Source organism: Heterocephalus glaber, unplaced genomic scaffold, assembly GCF_053883595.1.
Source record: "Heterocephalus glaber isolate CG9 unplaced genomic scaffold, H.glaber_assembly_v1.0 deba00001606, whole genome shotgun sequence".
Classification (NCBI taxonomy): domain Eukaryota; kingdom Metazoa; phylum Chordata; class Mammalia; order Rodentia; family Bathyergidae; genus Heterocephalus; species Heterocephalus glaber.
Window position 1 is genome coordinate 18,209,996 of NW_028258377.1, and position 20,157 is coordinate 18,230,152.

General features: G+C 37.6%; 1 pseudogene across 1 annotated transcript in view; it reads right to left on the minus strand.

The window, feature by feature from the left end:
- LOC101702584 (small ubiquitin-related modifier 2-like) overlaps positions 1-20,157 on the minus strand; it is a 45,485-nt pseudogene continuing 25,328 nt past the window's right edge. The window contains exon 6 of the transcript XR_002387488.2: positions 1-20,157. This exon is cut by the window's right edge and continues 10,271 nt beyond it. The product of XR_002387488.2 is annotated as a small ubiquitin-related modifier 2-like (transcript).

Sequence of the window (20,157 nt, forward strand, 5' to 3'; positions counted from 1 at the left end):
TGTGTTAAATAAAAGAGATTTATCATATCAAATAACCAAATATACAGACCTTGTTGGATTCTGACTCAAGCCAAATATAGAGCAACATCTTTTAATATTGACTAGTGTTGGATACTTCACAACCAGTTGAAGAAATGAGATTTGTGATCACAAATAGTATGCAAAATACACTCCCCTGCCACCTATATTTATACAGAATAAATATGGATATTAACATAGAATGGTAATATAGTTTATCATTTGCTATATAACCAACATGGTATCAACCATGTGATTACACAAGGAAAGGAATGAACATCATTCAGAGATGGATGCAGTGGGATTTGCTTTGCCCTTTTGGAATAATCAGATTTTTTTTGTATAAGGTCCATTAGAAGAGTATGTCGGGTTTTCTCATGATGTTTATTTGGAAGATTTACTGGCAGAAGGCTATATAGGGTTTCTGCATTACCAAAGGGATAGACTGTGGCAGATGCTTCAGACTGGCTCTTTCAGCTGCATTCCAACCACTTTGTATCCTGTCTTACTGCCTGTTAAAAGCTGGAAAGCAAAAATTACATTTCCCAGACTTTCAAAGAAATGGAATTTTTCAGATGACATATATTCCATCTAGCAGTGTGTTTAAATGAAATTTGGAAAATGAAAATTGGAATTAGGTGGTAGATGCCATAATTATGTTGATTCTGCTGCTTCTGCTACCAATGAGGTCATAGGAGCACCTGGAAACTCCAGGGCATTTGTAGTAGAAGATCCAGGGTCCAATTCTTGTTCCATGGGGGTTAAAAGGTATCTATTCAAATAGCATGAATCATGACAGAGGCCCTGTGAGCCTGGAGCTTGTAATTGCGATGGCAACTTTCTCATTCCCTGGCTTCCAGACTGAGGCAGAGGTGGCTCCTTCAGTAAATTGATGCTGCAATGTGTCTCTGAGACCCATTTCTGGGAGCTTGATCAGGTCCTCCAAATCATCTAATGATTTTCTAATAACAGGTAATAAATCTGCTTCCAGCTAAAATGGATTCTGTAATTTGCAGTGGAACACTGTGCAATGCAATTGGTAATACTCATACTTGAGAAAGGATCAAAGAAACAGGACCTTTTACATCCCACTGTTTGGAATATAAATTGATCCATCTTCATAATAATGTTGCTCATGTCTTTAAAATTCTTTTCTTTTTTTTGATACCGGGAATCAAACTTGGGACCTTGTGCTTGCAAGGCAGGCAGCAAAACCACTGAGCTAAATCCCCAGCCCTATAAAATTCTTAACCATTAATCCTGCAATTTACTTCTAGAGATGTCCTAAGGAAATAATCAGAAATGCACCCAAAGGTTTATCATATAATGACAATATCTGGTAGTTGTTAAAAGTAATATTTCCAACTATGATAAATGATATGGGGAAATATTCATGTCATGTTAAACAAAGAAAGTAGTCTACATACATAAATAGTTCAGTATTATGGATGAAATGACATGGTGCTTCAGATGTGTTTTAAGATACTTCAGAGTCTGGGCATGGTGGTGAGCACCTATTATACCAACATTCTGGGATATTGAGGCAGGATCATAAGTTTGAACTCATACTGGCAATGTAGTGACTTAGTGAGATCCTGTCTCAAAATGAAAACTGAAAAATGCTGGGGATGTAGCTCAATGCAAAGGCCCTGGGTTCAATCCCAGGTACCCTCCCACACACAGATACTTCAGGAGAAAGGGGTAAGAAGAGATAAATGAAATACAATTGACAAAATGTTAATAATTATTAAAGCCAAGTGTTAGGCATCTGGAGATTCATTATACTTATCTCCCTACTTTTTATATATGTTTGAAATTTTACATAATGTAAAGATTTAAGTTTTTAATAAGAAAACAGAAAATAAACTGTGCATAATATGTGTCCAGTTTTGTAATAATATTGATATACACACATACTTAGAAAAAAGACTTAAAATACATCAAACTGAAAAGATTAGTGATTTCCATGATTAGAGGTGAGAGTAGGATGAAGATAAAAGGCATAGATAATTTTTTAAAACAATGAAACTACAGCACTCGAAACAATTTTAAGCAATATCCTAGAAAAAGACAATGAAGGTCACAACTCCATGAGGCCCAGCAGAGAGAAGGCACCACACAAGGGAAGACACTAAAGCAAAAGGGGGGAAAATAAGAAATAAAAGAGCCAACAAGAGTAAAACATCATGACAAGGATGAGTCAATATCTGTCAATTATAACTATCAATGTTAATGGCCTCAATTCACTAATCAAAAGAAATAGACTTACAGAATGGATTAAGAAGCAAAATCCAGCAATATGCTGTACACAAGAAACACACCTAACTCAAAAGGAAATCCACAGACTGAAAGTAAAAGGATGGAAAACAGTTCTCCACATGACAGAAACCCAGAAAAAAGCAGGCATAGCAATCTTATTTGGAGACACAGTAGATTTCAAACCAAAACTAATTAAGAGAGACAAAGATGGTCACTACATCCTTGTGAAAGGAATAATCCAAGAGGAAGAGATGACAATCCTAAATATATATGCACCAAATACAAATGTCCCCAACTATACAAAACAAATATTAATGGACATGAAAAACCAAATAAGCACTAATACAATTGTAGTGGGGAACCTCAACACCCCTCTATCACAAATAGACAGATCAACAAGAAAAAAAATTAACAATGAAATTCTAGAACTAAACCAAGCTATTGAACAAATGGATTTAATAGATGTTTATAGAGTGTTCCATCCCACAAAATCAGAATACACATTCTTTTCAGCTGCACACAGGTCACTCCCCAAAATAGATCACATGCTAGCTCACAGGTCATATCTAAGTAAATGTAAAAGAACCAAAGTTATCTCCTGTATATTATCAGACCATAATGCAATACAATTGGAGATCAATAACATAAGAAACCACAAAATGCCCACAAACACATGGAAATTCAACAACACCCTCCTGAACAACCAATGGGTGACAGAGGAAATTAAAGAAGAAATTAAACAGTTTCTACAAGTAAATGATAATGCCAGTACAACATACAGGAATCTGTGGGACACAATGAAAGCAGTTCTACATGGGAAATTCATAGCAGTGAATGCCCATATTAGGACAACAGAGAGAACTCAGTTAAATAACTTAAGGCAGAACCTCAAGCTCCTAGAAAAAGAAGAGCACAACAAACCCAAAGCTCGTACAAGAAAGGAAATTATAAAGATCCGAGCAGAAATCAATGCAATGGAGACTAAGAGAATGATACCAAAAAATCAATGAATCAAAGAGTTGGTTTTTTGAAAGAATAAATAAAATCGATAAACCTTTAGCCAACCTTATCAAAAAAAGGAAAGAAAAGGCTCAAATTCATGCAATTAAGAATGAAAAAGGTGAAGCCACAACAAATCCAGCAGAAATCCAGAGAATCATCAATACCTACTTTGAGAACCTGTACTCTAATAAAATGGAAAACAGAAGAAATGGACAGATTCCTAGACACATACAAATTGCCAAAATTAAATGAAGAAGATATAGAAATTCTAAACACCCCAATAACAATGAGTGAAATTGAAAATGAAATAAAAAACTTACCAACAAAGAAAAGCCCAGGTCCTGATGGCTTCACTACTGAATTCTGCAAGACATTTAAAGAAGAACTAATGCCATTACTCTTTAAACTCATCAAGGAAATTGAAAGGGAAGCAAGGCTTCCAAATTCATTCCTGGAAGCAAGTGTTACTGTGATTCCAAAACCAGGGAAACACCCAACTGAAAAAGAGAACTACAGACCAATTTCCCTAATGAACATAGATGCAAAAATCCTCAACAAGATACTGGCAAACAGAATACAGAGGGTCATCAAGAAGATCATACACCCTGACCAAGTTGGATTTATCCCAGGGATGCAAGGATGGTTCAACATTCATAAATCAATAAATACACTATATTAACAGAGTCAAGGACAAAAACCACATGATCATCTCAATAGATGCAGAAAAAGCATTTGACAAAATCCAACACACATTCATGATAAAAACCCTACAGAAAATTGGAATAGGAGGTTTTTATCTCAACCTGATTAAGGCTATCTATGAAAAACCAACAGCCAACATCATGCTAAATGGTCAAAAACTGAAAACTTTCACGTTAAAATCAGGAACAAGACAAGGATGCCCACTATCACCACTCCTGTTCAATATTGTTCTGGAAACATTAGCCATAGTAATTAGAAAAGAGAAAGAAATAAAAGGAATAAAGATAGGAAAGGAAGAAGTGAAACTGTCATTATTTGCTGATGATATGATACTTTACATAGAAGACCCAAAAAACTCTGTCAAAAGTCTTCTAGACCTAATTGACAGATTCAGTAGAGCAGCTGCATATAAGGTCAACACTCAAAAAACAAAAGCCTTCTAATACACAAATAGCAGACCCATTGAGAGACAAATTTGGGAAATAATTCCTTTTACAATAGCATCTAAAAAAAATGAAATATCTAGGAATCAACCTAACAAAGGAAGCAATAGACCTCTACACTGAAAACTACAGCACTCTGAAGGAGGAGATCGAAGAGGATATAAGAAAATGGAAAGACATCCCTTGTTCCTGGGTAGGAAGAACCAATATAGTGAAAATGGCCATGCTTCCAAAACTACTATATAGATTCAATGCAATGCCAATTGAAATTCCAACAATATACTTCACAGAACTAGAGAAAACAATCCAAAAATTCATTTGGAACCATAAGAGACCTAGAATAGCTAAAGCAATTCTAGGCAACAGATACATGGCTGGGAGTATCACAATCCCCAACTTGAAACTATACTACAAAGCTACTGTGATAAAAACAGCATAGTACTGGCAAAGAAACAGACCTGAAGATCATTGGAATAGATTAGAAGATACAGAAACAACTCCAGACATACTCACCCACCTCATCTTTGACAAAGGAGCCAACCACCCTCATTGGAGGAAAGATAGCCTATTTAATAAATGGTGTTGGAAAAACTGGATTTCAATCTGCCGAAGACTGAAACTAGACCCATACCTATCACCATGCACTAAACTAAGATCGAAGTGGATTAAAGAGCTAAATATTAAGTTAGAAACACTAAACTTGCTGGAAGATAAGTTAGGTAGAACTGTTGATGACATTGGTGTAGGAAAAGACTTTATGAACAAATCTTCAGTAGCACGGGAGCTAGCACAAAGAATCAACAACTGGGATCTCATCTTCTTAAAAAGCTTCTGCACTGCAAGAGAAACCACCAACAGAGCTAACAGACAACCTACAATGTGGGAAGAAATATTTAGCAGCTGTAGCTCAAAGGTCTACTATCAAGAATACATAAAGAACTGAAAAAAAAATCAGACCCCACAAATTCAAAGACCCAATTCAAAAATGGGCATCCAAAATGAACAGACATTTCTCAGACAAGGAAGTAAAAACAGCAAATAAATATATGAAAAAATGTTCAACATCATTGGTCATTCGAGAGATGCAGATGAAAACAACATTGAGATTCCACCTCACCCCAAAAAGAATGGCTGCTATCAAGAAATCAACCAATAACAAATGCTGGTGGGGGTGTGGAGAGAAAGGAACCCTTCTCCATCGTTGGTGGGAATGTAGATTGGTACAACCACTGTGGAAATCAGTATGGAGATACCTCAAAGAACTAGGACTAGAGGTCCCATTTGACCCAGCTATTCCCCTGCTGGGGATCTTCCCAAAAGAATTAAAAGAATCATACCACAGCGATATATGTGCACCTATGTTTATAGCGGCACAGTTTGTAATAGCTAAAGTTTGGAAACAGCCCAAGTGCCCATCGACTGGAAACTGAATAAAGATGTGGTTTTTTTATAAAATGGAGTACTACTCAGCCATAAAGAATGAGAAACTAGAGACATTTATAGCTAAATGGGTGCAAATTGAGGCCATCCTCTTAAGTGAAATAAATAGGACACACATGTGTAAATACCGAATAGTTTCTCTAGTGTGAGAAATTGAAAGTGTAAATAAGGATGAAAATGATTAAAATGAATAATTGATAATTTGAAATAAGAAAAGGTCCAAGGGTTTGGGGATGGTGGAAGGGGAAAGGGAAAGGGAAGAAGGGAAAGGAAAAATTATGAGAAAAAAAAAATGGAATCAAACTCTGTGTAAATAGGGAAGGGTGGAGGGGGTGAAGCATGCACAGGTAATGCGAGAAAAAATAAGAACTAAAGGGCCAGGGATTTAGCTCAGTGGTTCCAGCGCCTGCCTCTCAAGCGCAAGGTCCCGAGTTCGATCCCCAGTGCCAAAAAAAAGAACTAAGATACATCATGTTCTGGTACAAACACCCAATGATAAATGTAAATGTATTTTATACCTAAAATGTACCAATAAATATATTTATATAAACTAAAAAAAAAGCAATGAAACTATTCCATATAATACCACAGTAGTGAATATGTAACACACATTTGTAAAAACCATAAAAATGTATCTCACAAAGAGGGAACCTTAATGAAACCTGTGGACATGGGTGGTGATGATGTGTCACCATAGGTTTATCAGTTGTAACAAATATACTGTGCCCATACAGGGTGTTGATATTTGGGAAGGTTGTGCATGTGTTGGGGCAGGAGTTTATATGAACTCCTATTCTTCCTGCTTAATTTTGTTATGAACCTAAAAATGTTCTAAAAAATACAGTCTATTTGTTTGCAACAAAAGTACTACAGAGGGAAGTTTATAACAGTAAGTTCCTACGTTAAAAAAGAAGAAAGAACCCATTTTTTAAAAAAATCAGCATTACATCTCAAAGAACTAGAAATATAAGAGTAGACTAAACCCAGGGGTAGCAGAAGAAAGAGGTAACAAAGGTTAGTGTAGAAATAAGTCAAATAAGAGAACAGAAAAAAATGAGAGAAAAAATCAATAAAGTTAAGATTTGGTTTTACAAAAAAATAAACATCAATAAGCACTTAGACTAAGAAAAAGAGAAAAGAGTGAAATGCATGATACCAGAAATGAAAGAGGAAGTGTTGCAAAGGATAGTTCAGAAATACAAGGATCATAAAGGTCTGTTACAAATAATTATATGCCAAAAAATTTGATAACCTAGAAGAAATGTATAAATTCCTAAATCAAGAAGCAGAAAGTCTGAGCAGACCAATAACAAAGATGACAAAGAAAGTGGCTGTGTTAGTTACTTTTTTCTTGTTGCAGAGACAAAATACCTGACACTCCAAGTTTAAGGGGGAAAGGCTTATAGTTCGTAGAGGTTTCAGCCCATAGTCATCTGGCTCTAAGACAGGGATGGCAAACAGGCATCACAGAAGAGAAACAACATGGTGTGCACAAGGTAGCAAAGGTAACGAGATCTTTCTGCTCCTTTTATCTTATTCAGACTACCACGATTAGGGCGGTGCTAAACCAATCACTCAGGTGTAGTGGTGTAGTAATCACATGCCCTGAATTCTAGCATCACACATTCCAGGTTTAGCTGCCTTCAAAAGAGACTGCATGAGGCTCTGGGGGGACACCTAGACATAAGCCACAACAGTGGTCAAAAGGAAGAACACTGTGTGGGCCAGCTCAGGCGCTCATAAGAGGGACAGCAAATGTTAATAAAAGTTATCTTTGAGTTGTGGGATTATCCTGTTGCTTTTTTAATTTTTATTTTTGGTGCTGGTGACTGAAACCAGAGTCTTGTGCATGTTAGACAAACATTCTACCATTAAGCTACACTCTCAGCCTGTTTAACTTTTTGAATTCCATGTGTTGTTAAAATGTGTATGGGGTTTGGGATTTTTTTGTTTTTACTTTTGCTGCTACTGCTGCTGCTGCTGTTTGGAGACATAGTCTCAACCCTGTGCTGGCCTTGAACTCATGACTCACCTGCCTCAGCCTCCAAAGTGCTGGGATTACAAGTGTGCACCCACACCCTGGTTTAGTTGAGTATTTTTTTTTGGTCCTGGGGACTGAACTCAGGACCTTGCGCTTTCGAGGCAGGTAGTGGCACCACTGAGCTAAATCCCCAGCCCCTAGTTCAGTATATTTTAAATTAGAGTATTGTTTGAATTAAACTAGCCAAGATAATTTAGAAAGTATTTTTGTTTATGCCATATGTTGGGAGCAGTTCTAATAATTTTGGGGAAAAATCATTTCACAGTTAAAATTATGATTAAGCCTAGTTTTCCTGCCTACAGGCCAGCTATGGCATTTCAAAACATAACTCCATTTTTGCCTCCCATCACAGCAAAGAGCTCAATGGTCCTGTGATGTTGTGAGGCTCCAGGACAGGATTAAATCACCTGAAGACATCCTGGGATGGACAAATTCCTCATCAACATAAATTCCTGGTCACCTAGGATCCTCATCTGCATAAATTCTTCATTGTTCTAGGATTATTGACAAGGACCTCCTCTGTTACTCCCAATGTACCAAATAAAAGTGTGGCAAGCTTGGGGTCTTTGCTGCCTAGAGCAGCACTGAACAGACCCAAAGCCCAGCTTCTTCTCTAATTCTCATTTCTGTCTATATATTAATTAATTTGCCTTGTGCTGTTGTGGCTTGCAGGAGACTAGGACTCACTGCAGGAGTTCTAGTAACGTTCCCTTTCCCTGTTACCTGTACCACATGTAAGTAATTAGCACACTTAAGAGATAGATTTGTGATCGAAGGGGCACCCAGAACAAGGAAAAAGTTGCCATCTGTGAATGGTACTAGATCTCCCCCCCTCTCCAATATGGCACAGATGCACTTCCTGTCTGTCCCCCAGAAGTCAGGGACAGCACAGGAAAGCAGACGGGAAGGTTGGTGAATCACATCATGAGCTGCCCTGCAAAGGCAGAGTGGCAGGACTGGGGGCCATCCAGTTTCAATCCAGGGAACTACAACCAGTGTATAGCAGCAGCGAACAAGGAAGGAAAGTTATTATACCTTAGAAACCTAACCTCAGATCCTGTGTTCCCTGCCTTGTCTGATGGAAGCTGTGGGAGCTGAGAGCAACCTGTCCTGCTTGGCTAAAGGTGGCCCAGGATGATGAAAAGCACCGCTGGCCCCTCACTTCCCACGCACCATCCAGAGATAACATGTTGTTGACCTGACCCTCTTTTTCACACATTTTCCATTTTCTTGGTGAATCAATGTACTGATATTCTGCTTCCTCTATCCATTTTTCTATCCATTCAGTAGATCTTCATGAAGGGCCTCCTCTGTGCCCAGTGAGAGAAAGAGAGAAATCTCAGACGATTCCCAGGTTTTGGCAGCTGAGCAAGCAGTTGAGTGAGTGTTGATCCATTAACAGAGATGAATAGAGCAGAAGGAAAGTTCATTGGGCCGGGACAGACCTGTAATCTCAGCTACTCAGGAGGTTGAGGCAGGAAGATTGCAAGCTCAATGCCAGCCTGGGCAAATTAGCAAGACCCTGCCTCAAAATAAAAAATAAAAAAGGGTACAGTGCAAAGGCCCTGGAAGTACTATATGTAAACTGCCATGTGACTAGATGCAGGTGTGCTGGAACTCACACAAGAAGGTAAGATGCCGATAGAGGTCCTGGGAAGTCAATCAGTGGACTTGGGTCCTCGAGCCTGCTTGGACTTGGATTCCCTGACAGTATTCAAGTTCTGAACCTTAAAAGCTGATCGCCTGATCCTTATCTGTGATGATCCTTTCCCTCCCATATTGTCTCTGGTTTTGTTGGAATAGTGTGATAAACTAATGGAGTAACAACAGAGGGTTCTGGGAATCTAAAATCCTCCTAAAGGACTGAAAAGGTTTAAGAGGTGCTCGTTCATTTCAGTTTATATTAAAATAATTGAGATATCATACCTCATAGTCTACATCAGATATTAGCTTGTAACTTAAAATAAATTAGAATCTGTAATGTTTCATTTTGAAATTTCACTAACATCCTGAAATGCAAATAATACAAATAATAAAGAGCAAATCAGTTATATGTAGTTTATGATTGCATTAGAGTGCTTTAAATTCACAAGCATTAACAAAGAGCCATTTTAGCACAGATATATTTTATGCCTAGCCATATGCAGAGTAAAATTCTGATCAAGTATTCTCTTTTAGAGTTAAAAGTGGTGCTGGGCATGATAGTGCATGCCTGTAATCCCAGCCCTTGGGAGACTGAGGCAGGAGGATCGCTGTGAGTTCAAGGCCATCCTGTGCTACATAGTGAGTTCAGTGCCAGCCTGAACTACATTGTGAGACCCTGTCTCAAAAAAAAAAAAAGTTACAAGTGAATAAAATATGGACTCTGTAATTGAAGTAAATGTTCTTATCGACAAATTATTTTAGCAAATTTCCCTCCCCAAACAGGTGCAAAGTAGTTCTGATGATAAGTTACTCATAGGACTTGAATGGCATGAACCAGATGAGAAAGAAAAGGACAAAATAGTATGATTCCGGAGTGGTGTTGCATGTTTGCAATCCCAGCATTCTGGGAGCCTGAGGCAGGAGGACCATAAGTTCCAGCCTACCCTGAGCAACTTAGCAACCTAGCAATACCCTGTCTCAAAATTTTAAAAAATCATGAAAATGGCCAAGCAGTAAGTGACAGCAACTCAGCTTCTCTAAGACAAAGTGTCTGGTGTCTGGAAAACAACAGCTTGGAGAGAAACCAAGTGAATGGTGATTACCTGGGAACCCGGAGGGAACTGACAGAGGAGAAGAAAATAGGATTAAGTGATAACAGAAGAAATAGATCATACCAGAGGAGAGACTGCAGCGCTGTGCACAGCAGGTGGCTACTTGCCATCTGGGATGCAAAGTGAAACTAACAACTTTTTCTGTTCACTGAGAACCGGAGAACTGCATACTGCATCGAGACTGAAAGAATCACCTGCAGTTGGAACCAGGAAGGAAAACACGGGACATAGCTTCCAGAGCATCCTTCCACAATCAACAGTTGGTGAGTGACCTTGGTACACGCATCCGCAGCTGCAGCGTGGAGCAGGAGCGGGCGGGGACACCAGTATAGGGAAGGGCTGAGTTTGCCTGGGTCCCAGCATAGCCCCTTGGCCGCTTCACACTGCAAAGATCCCAGAGTGGATGCAGGAAGGACAGTCACAGGAGACTGCTGGCAGTTGGAGAGTAGACTGGAAGGAGTCCTGCTGAGAGGCAGGGGTTGGTGAACACAGACTAGACTCTTGAGCTCAGAGGCCAGATTTGGCCTGAGTAACACAGAATTGTAAGCTCACATTGGCCCCAGCACCATTCTGGGGGCAGACTGCCACCTTAGACTTCCATTGTGAACAGAGATATGTCCTGGCTTGAGTGCTGCTTTTTAACCCTGGGCTATGGCAAACAGTCATGCAACCAAAGTAACAGAAAACTTTCTTTTATTATACTTTGATTGTTTTCAGTTTTTTAGTTTTTAAAATTTTTATTCTGTTTTATTCCTTCTGTACACCTTTACTTTTATTCCAGTATTTTACATTTTTTATGAGTGTGTCTGTGTGTAAGTGCTTCTCTTTCTCTTGGCTTTTTTCTCCCAATATAGTTTATAGAGGGTAAAGGAATTCTCCTTTGCCCCTTTATATCCTTCCTATTTTTATGCATATCTCTTCACCTGACTTCTTTCTCCTATGTCTTATTCATTCTCAATTTTTTCTTTCCCCTTTTCATTTTTCTCCCTTTTTGTCTCATAACAATCATAACATACTAAATATATAACATGCCCTTACCATCATTAGGATGTTGCCTCCCTTCTATTTCCTCCTTTCCATACCACAGCGTAGAGGATTTAAAATTTTTTTTTTTAATTTTTTTTTGGTACCGGGAATCGAACTCAGGTTCTTGCACTTGCGATGTTTTTGTTTGTTTGTGCTTTTGAGGCGGGGGCAGCACCACTGAGCTAAATCCCCAGTCCTATGCTTATTTGAATTTTTGTGTCCACTAGTGTTTGTTTTATGTAGTTAGGTATGTTGGTATTTAGTATGCATATGATTGTCATCTTAGCCTCTTGGATTGTTCCACTTGAGAAGTACGTCGTGATCTTCTTTGTCTTTTCTGATTAGTCTTGGCTTGAAATCCACTTTGTCTGCAAATAGAATGGCTATACCTGCTTTTTTCTGGGTTCCTCTCTGGGTTTTCCATCCTTTAACTTTCAGTCTGTGCATTTCTTATTTTCTTTTTAATTTTTGGTACCGGAGATCAAGCTCAAGACCTTGTGCTTATGAGGCAGGTGAGGTGACACTGAGATAAATCCTGACCCTGTGTGCATTTCTTTTTTAGTTAAACTTTTTTCTTCTATGCAGCATATTGTTGGATCTTGTTTCTTGATCCATTCTACCAGTCTGTTTCTTTTTTTTTTTTTTTTTTTGGTACCAGGGATCAAACTTGGGACCTTGCGCTTGCGAGGCAGGCGCTGTGTCTGTTTCTTTTGATTGGTGAATCAAGACCATTCACATTGATGGTTATAACAGATAGGTATTAACTTATCCAGGTCATGTTATTTTCCTGTTGTTGGTTCCCTTTCTTTCCCTTCTGTTTAATGGTTTGCCTTGCCTGGTGGGTTTATCCTATTGGGATTCATGTAATTGTTGTCTTGTCTTTTTCTAGACTATCCCAAGAACTTTTTGGGAGTACTGGTTTGGTGGTCATGGATTTTTTCAAGTGTTACCATGGAAGTATCTTATTTCTTCAATTTTGAAAGACAGTCTTGCAGGATACATCAATCTGGGTTGGGGGTTGTTTTCTTTTAGGGCTTGAAATACTTCATTCTAAGCTCTCCTTGACTTAAGAGTTTGGGTGAGAAGTATATTGTGATTATGATGGTTTTTCCTTTATAGGTGACTTCTTTGTCTGTAACAGCTTTTAATATTCTGTTCTTGTGTTGAGTTTCTGGAATCTTTACTATTATATGCCTTGGTGTAGATTTTTTTTTTTATCATGGCTAATTGGAGTTCTATATGCCTCACTTATCTTATAACAAATTCTTTTTCTACGCTGGAGAAGTTTTGTGCCATTACTCCCATAAACATGCTTTTTATGTCATTTGCACTGTCTTATGCATTTTCATTGCCTCTGATCAATCTTGTTATTCATCATCTAGCAGCTTTTGGATTTTTTGTGGTCCCTTGCTATTTTTAAATAATTCTTTTCATGATCATTAACTGCAAACCTGTCTTCTAGATCTGATATTCTGTCCTCACATTAGTTCATTCTGCTGAGTATACTTTCAATAGAATTTTTAATTTCCTGGATATGTTTAAATCTGTTTCATGGAATCCAGTTCTTTTCTGTGTTGGGCATTCATGGTTTTCATCACTTTTCTAAGTTCCTCTATTTTTAAAAAATCTCCATCTACTCCAAATTCATTAACTATATCCTTCATTATGGTTACCACCTCTTCAGTTTTCTGTGAGATTATTTCTAATTTGTTTTTTCTAGAGTCTCATTTATCTGTTTTCTTCTGCACCTACTATTTCAGCAAGTTCAGCTGGGTGGCTTTTGATTTCTTTGACCTCAATGCTCCCTGGATTTGTTTGGGGTGAACTGGAGGTCTGGGGCTGCATCTTGCTTCTGTGTCTTCTCATTTTCTATTTTTTAAATTTTGTATTATTAGTCAATGCCTGTAAATTACTTATGGTAGGTAGCTTTATCTAGTACCGAGAACTCCTTAGGAAATTATTACTTTTCAGAGATGTCTTCTAGGCATAGCTGGCTTTTGGCTTTAGAGACTGTCCCAAAGTCATGCCTCTTCAAACTATTAGGAATGAGAAGCTGCTATTTGACCTAGCACCCAGTTCCTTGATGCTGTCCTATGGTATTGTTTATGACCCCAGACAATCTCAGTATTGGCATACAAGGAAGAACAACTAATCATAACAGCTATGTCACCTTGACTAAATTAATACAATCAGTAATAACAGCATCAAATACAGTCTAGAAAATGACAAACTGTGGTAACTGTTAATTTGTCACCTTTAACCATGTGTACAAAATTTGTAGTTATATAACAAAATCTAAAAAAATGAAAAAATTATATACAGTAAATATCCACTCAGTAGGGTGATTTTACCCTCTGGGAAGAAAATTTAAAAGGGACAAAAAGAGAAAATAGAAAAATAGCAGAAGAGAAAGAGATTAGAAGCAAGGCTGTAGGACAAAGGAAGATTACCCAAGTTTTGGGAAATTGGTGAAGAAGCAGAAGGGAAAGAAAGAAGAAAAAACAAAAACAAGAACAAATCAAAACAAAAAACCCCTTAAAAACAGTGTTCACACTCACAAAGAAAACAATCAAGAAAAAAGAAAATAAAACAAAAGCAGCAAAAAAAAAGTGAGTGATTTCTCTGTGATATCAAGCCTGTGGTTATCTTGTGGGGTCTACGGTCCTGTGGTAATGTACAATTCAGAACATGTCTCTGGTGTCTCTAGTAGACAAAGGTATCAGAAAGAGCCCAGTAGGGATAAGGCAGGGTGCCAATTCTGATGCTTTCTGCTCCACAGAAGTTCCGGCTGACCCTGGCATCTGGTTGTAGGGTTGGGACCTGAATTGTTCAGCCTAAAACAATGTCTCTTGCCAGCCTGACCTTCGATCCTTGACCCTTTATATCTCCCACAGTTGTGCCTCACCCATTCCCTGGGAGCCCTGAGAGGAAGCCAGCAGACCACTGCTCTGAGTCCCAGGTTCAGTTGGTCCCTCCCTAAAATAGCACCTGGCCAAGCACTCTTTCCAGGGGACACCTGGACTGGAGTCACTCTCCAGCTGTTGTAGTTCACAGCATCCACTGCTCCATTCCACTGGTGTTTCTCTGTGGAGGCCTCTGGAGTCACTCACCTTCACTGTGTCTCTGTAGATTCAAGCCTCTTCTCTCATGCCTTGAGCCAGGAGTCAGGGAGAAAGTGCAGTTTGCCTTCTCCTTTGTCTGTACTGAGGTCTGTCTTTTCACTTTCCATGTGGGCTCCAATTCTCCCTTCAGATTCTTCCTGGGTCCCAGGGATCCACCTCCCTCCTTTTTTTCCCTCCCCAAGTTATTATATTCCAGTGTTTGGATTTCAAATCTCAGAGAGGCTGATTTGCTGCTCTCTGGTGCTACACCATCTTCCTACAAGTCCCCCATTAATATATTTATTTCTCTTTTTCCAAACATATGAACTCAAGTTTTTTAACTCCCCACAATTAGTCCCTTATAGCCACCCCTAACTTCTTTTTTATTATTATTATTATTATTGGTACTGGGGATCGAACTCGGGACCCTGTGCTTGCGAAGCAGGCAGCAGCACCACTGAGCTAAATCTCCAGCCCTCTAGTATTATTTTTTAATCCTCCCCATCCCACACCTTAGGCTCTTTCATATCTTACCTAGCTTATTTTCCTATTAACAAATTATGACAATCACATAACTTTCCTCAATCATAAAGTAAATCCCCTTTCTCTCATCTCACCCTTCCTCCCACAAAATATCCTCTGAAAACTCTCAATACTAATCCTTCAACTCAAAATATTCCAATAAAATCAGAACACACATCAATCTTTTCTTCTCTTCTACCACTATTTCCCTTTGCAAACCTCCACCTTAGTGGCTAACAACTCATCATCCAACCCCCTCTCATTCTCCCTATCCCAAGTCACCTACTTCATTGCAGAACCACAAATAATACACTGGTAATGTCCATATAGAATAGACAAAGAGGGGAAGTAACTGCAAGGACTGTCTTATAGAAATGTTGCAAGATTGAACCTGTAGATGCTATTAAAACCAGAAGTAATTCTTTTGGCAAAAAAGAGGGACAGAGTTGAAATTATTTAAAGTAAACAGAAGGAGTAAATACTAGCACTGGACATAAAGAGCTCAAAATTATTCACGGGGAGGAAACATCCTACTAAAAATTCTCCATATAAGCCACAAACTCTTCTCATTTCTCTAGTCCCCAACCTGCAGGAATACCCCCACACACACCAAAAAAGAGGGGAAAAATAGAGGACCATATATAATTTAAAAGTAAAATATACACATAGGAGAATGGGGAATCAAAGAAACAGATCTCTGAAACCTCTCAATTCTCCCAAGGCAGAGCAAAAGGTCACAAAGGAAGAAAAAAAATATCAGATAGCAGAAACCTATGAATAGTTAATAGAAGGGATGAAGGAAATACATGAGTTCAAAGAGGAAATGAACCAAAAGTTCACAGCAATTTCATTCAATATGCCCATGGTGAATTTCAGGGAAGTAGGGAAAAAAACTGGGTGAGCTAACCAAAACAGTTCAAAATTTGAATGACAGATTCAGCAAGGATATGGAATTTTCAAAAAGATATCATACAGAAATATCTGAAATCAAAAACTATATAGAATTAATACTTTGCAGAAATGACCAATGTGAAGACAGAGTATCTGATATTGAGGACAAAATAGTGAATTATGATAAAGCGCTCAAATAAGCCAAAAAAGAAAATAAGGAATAAGAGAAGACTATCCACCATGTACTAGATGACAACAAAAAGACCAATCTAAGGCTTACAGAAACCATGGAAGAAAATTTCCCAAATATAAGATAGGTGATGTTTATAGAGCACCAAACAATTATGATTTTAAAAAAGCTCATCAAAGCATATCCTTATGAAACCATCAGATACCCAACAAAAAGCAATTTTAAAAGCAGCCAGAGAAAAACAAAAAACAATCACATATAAAGCTGAACCAATTAGGGCCAGGGATTTAGCTCAGTGGTGCCACACCTGCCTTGCAAGAGCAAGGTCCTGAGTTCAATCCCTAATACCTCAAAAAAAAAAAAAAAAAGCACTAAACCAATTAGAATCATAGCATACTACTCAACGCAAACTCTAAAGGCCAGGAGAGCTTGAAGTATTTCAAGCCCTTAAAGCAAATAACTTTCAACCCAGATAACTTACTCAGCAAAGGTATCCTTCAAAACAGATGGAAAAGTAAGGTATTTCCATGAAAAAGACCAGCTCAGAAAATATGAGTGATAAACAAGCTCCAGAGAAAATACTTAAGAATATTTTCAACAGACACAACCAAACACAGCTAAAAACACAAAGGAAACTAGTGAGGTCAATGGATAAACAGCAATAAAAAAATTGGGAATAGAAAAACAAAGGATACACCAACAGATAAAGAAGGCAATGATAGTAAATAACCAACACATCTCAGTAGTATACCTCAATATTAATGGCCTCAACTCTCCAATTAAAAGACACAGACTGGAAGACTAGATCAAAAAACAGAATCCAACAATCTCCTACATTCAAGAAACTCATCTAATTCAAAAAGACATTCATAGACTAAAAATTGAAGAATAGAAAACAACATTTCATCCAATAGGACCCCGAAGACAAGAAGGGGTTACAATTCTAATATCAAACATGGAAAACTTCAAGCTAAAATTGATTCAGAGAAACAAAGAAAGTCACTACATGCTAGTTAAGGAAACAATCCATCAAGAACAGATAACATTGATAAATGTACATGCACTGAATACTGGAGCACCTACCTTCATAAAACAAAAACTGCTGAAATCAAAAGATCAGATAAACACACAATCATAGTAGGGGATTTTAGCTCCCCACTTTTGCAAAGGGATAGATCAATTAGACAAAAAAATCAAGAAATTTCAGGACTGAATCACACACTTGAACATAGGGACTTAATGGATGTATACAGAATATTCCACCTTTCTACAACAGAGTATACTTTCTTTTCAGCAGCACATGGTACTTTTTCAAAAGCAGATCATATACTAGTCCACAAAGCCTGCTTAAGTAAATATAAAATAGAATTTACCCCATGCATACTATCAGACCACTGTGCAATGAAAATAGAAGTTAATGACAGAAGAAATTTTGGAAAAGGTAAAAGGTCCTGGAAAATTAACAATATACTCCTAAACACCAAATGGATCACAGAAAAAAATTTAATATTTTTTGGAAGTAATGATGATGATACAACTCATTAAAACCTCTAGTACACTATGAAAGCCGTTCTAAGAGGAAAATTCATCACGATCAATCCTCACATTAGGAAAACAGAGCAAGCTCAAATAGACAACCTTATGAAAAATCTTAAGATACTTGAGAAATAACAAATCAGGCCCAAACTGAAATTAAGGAGGGAAATTATGAAGACAGGAGTGGAAATCAATGAAATCGAGATTAAAAAACTAAAAAATATCAATGAATTGAAGAGCTGGTTCTTTGAAAGAATAAAATAGATAAGCTCCTTGCCAGACTTATCAAGAGAAAGTGAGAAAAGACTCACATCAATGTAATTGGAAATGAAAAAGGTGAAATCACCACAGACATTATGGAAATATAGAAGATAGTAACTATTTTGAAAAATTATATCCCAACAAATTAGCAAATCTTAAAGAAATGGACAGATTTCTAGACATATACAAACTACTAAAACTAACCCAAGAAGACAAAAATGTTTAACAACACAATAACAAGCAATGAAATGGACATAGTAATGAAGCTACCAACTGAAAAATGCCCAGGACCTGATGGATTCACTGCTGAATTCTATAAAACCTTTAAGGATGGTATATTGCCAATATTCCCCAAGCTCTTCAAAGAAATTGAAAAGGACTGAATGCTCCCAAATTCATTTGTGGAAGCTAGTATCACCCTGATCCCCAAACCAGATAAAGATCCAACTACAAAAGAAAACTATAGGCCAGTCTCCTTAATGAACACAGATGCAAAAATCCTCAACAAGACACCAGCACATAGAATGCAGCACATTATTAAAAAGATCACATGTCATGATCAAGTAGGTTTCATCCCAGAGATGCAAGGATGGTTCAACATACATAAGTCAATAAATATATCACAAAAATAGAAGCAAGGTTAAGAACCATATAATCATATCAGTAAATACAGAAAAGGCTTTTGGGAAAATCTGACAACCTTCGTGATAAAAACCCTGAAGAAAACAGGTATAGAAAGATCACACCTGAATATGATAAAAGCTATGTATGACAAATCAATAGCCAGCATCATACTAATGGGGAAAAACTAGAAGAATTCCTCCTAAAACCAGGATCAAGAAAAGGATATCCAAAGGTACAAATTCCCAATGATGAATGACATCATATTGTATAATGTACCAATAAACTTAATGAATTAAAAAAAGAAATGCAAAATAAAATAATGATGATTGCAAAAAAAAGAAAGGAAAAAGAAAAGGATATCCACTATCACCTCTTGTATTCAACACAGTACTTGAAACACTAGCCAGACCAATTAGGTGAGAGAAAGAAATAAAAGGGATACATATAAAAAAGGGAAAGCTCAAATTATCATTATGTGCAGATGACATAGAAGACCCAAAGAACTCAACCAAAAACTTCCAATCAATAACAAACTTCAGGAATGTACAACATCAACACACAAAAATCATTAGCATGTGTGTACATCAAAAATGAACAGGATGAGAACAAAATTGTGAAAATAATACCATTCACAGTAGCTTCAAGAAAAACAAAAAAACCTAGGAATTAACCTAATCAAGAAAGTGAAAGACCTCTACAAAGAACACTACAATACTCTGGAAATGAGGATATCAAAAAATGGAAAACTATCCTCTGCTCCTGGATAGGTAAAATCAATATTATTGAAATGGCCATACTTCCAAAACTGTTATTTAGATTCAATGCAGTCCCAATCAAAGTGCCAGCAGCATACTTTACAAATCTAGAAAAAAAATCCTAAAATTCATATGGAACCAGAAGAGACCCAGAATAGCACAAGCAATTTTGGGAAACAAGAGCAAAGCAGGAGGCATAGCAATCACCGACTTAAAGTTACACTACAAAGAAATACTGATAAAAATAGCATGATACTGGAACAAAAAGAGATATATGGGTCAATGGAACAGACTGAGAATACAGAAAATTCCCCAAACATTCAGCTATTTGATTTTCAACAAAGGGGCCAAAGCATCTGTTATGGCTTGTGTTTAGATGTCCCCCCAAAGCCTTATGTGGATGAAGTGGGGCTTTCTTTTTCAGAGGTGGCTGAATCTAGAGTCTGTGATGCTGGGACTAAGGGTGTGTGATTACTAAATCACTACACGTGTGTAATTGGTTTGGCACTGCCCTAATCTCAGTAGTCTGCTTGGGATAAAAGGGGCAGAAAGATGCTGTTAAGGTGCTTTGTTGCTTTTCTTACCTTCAG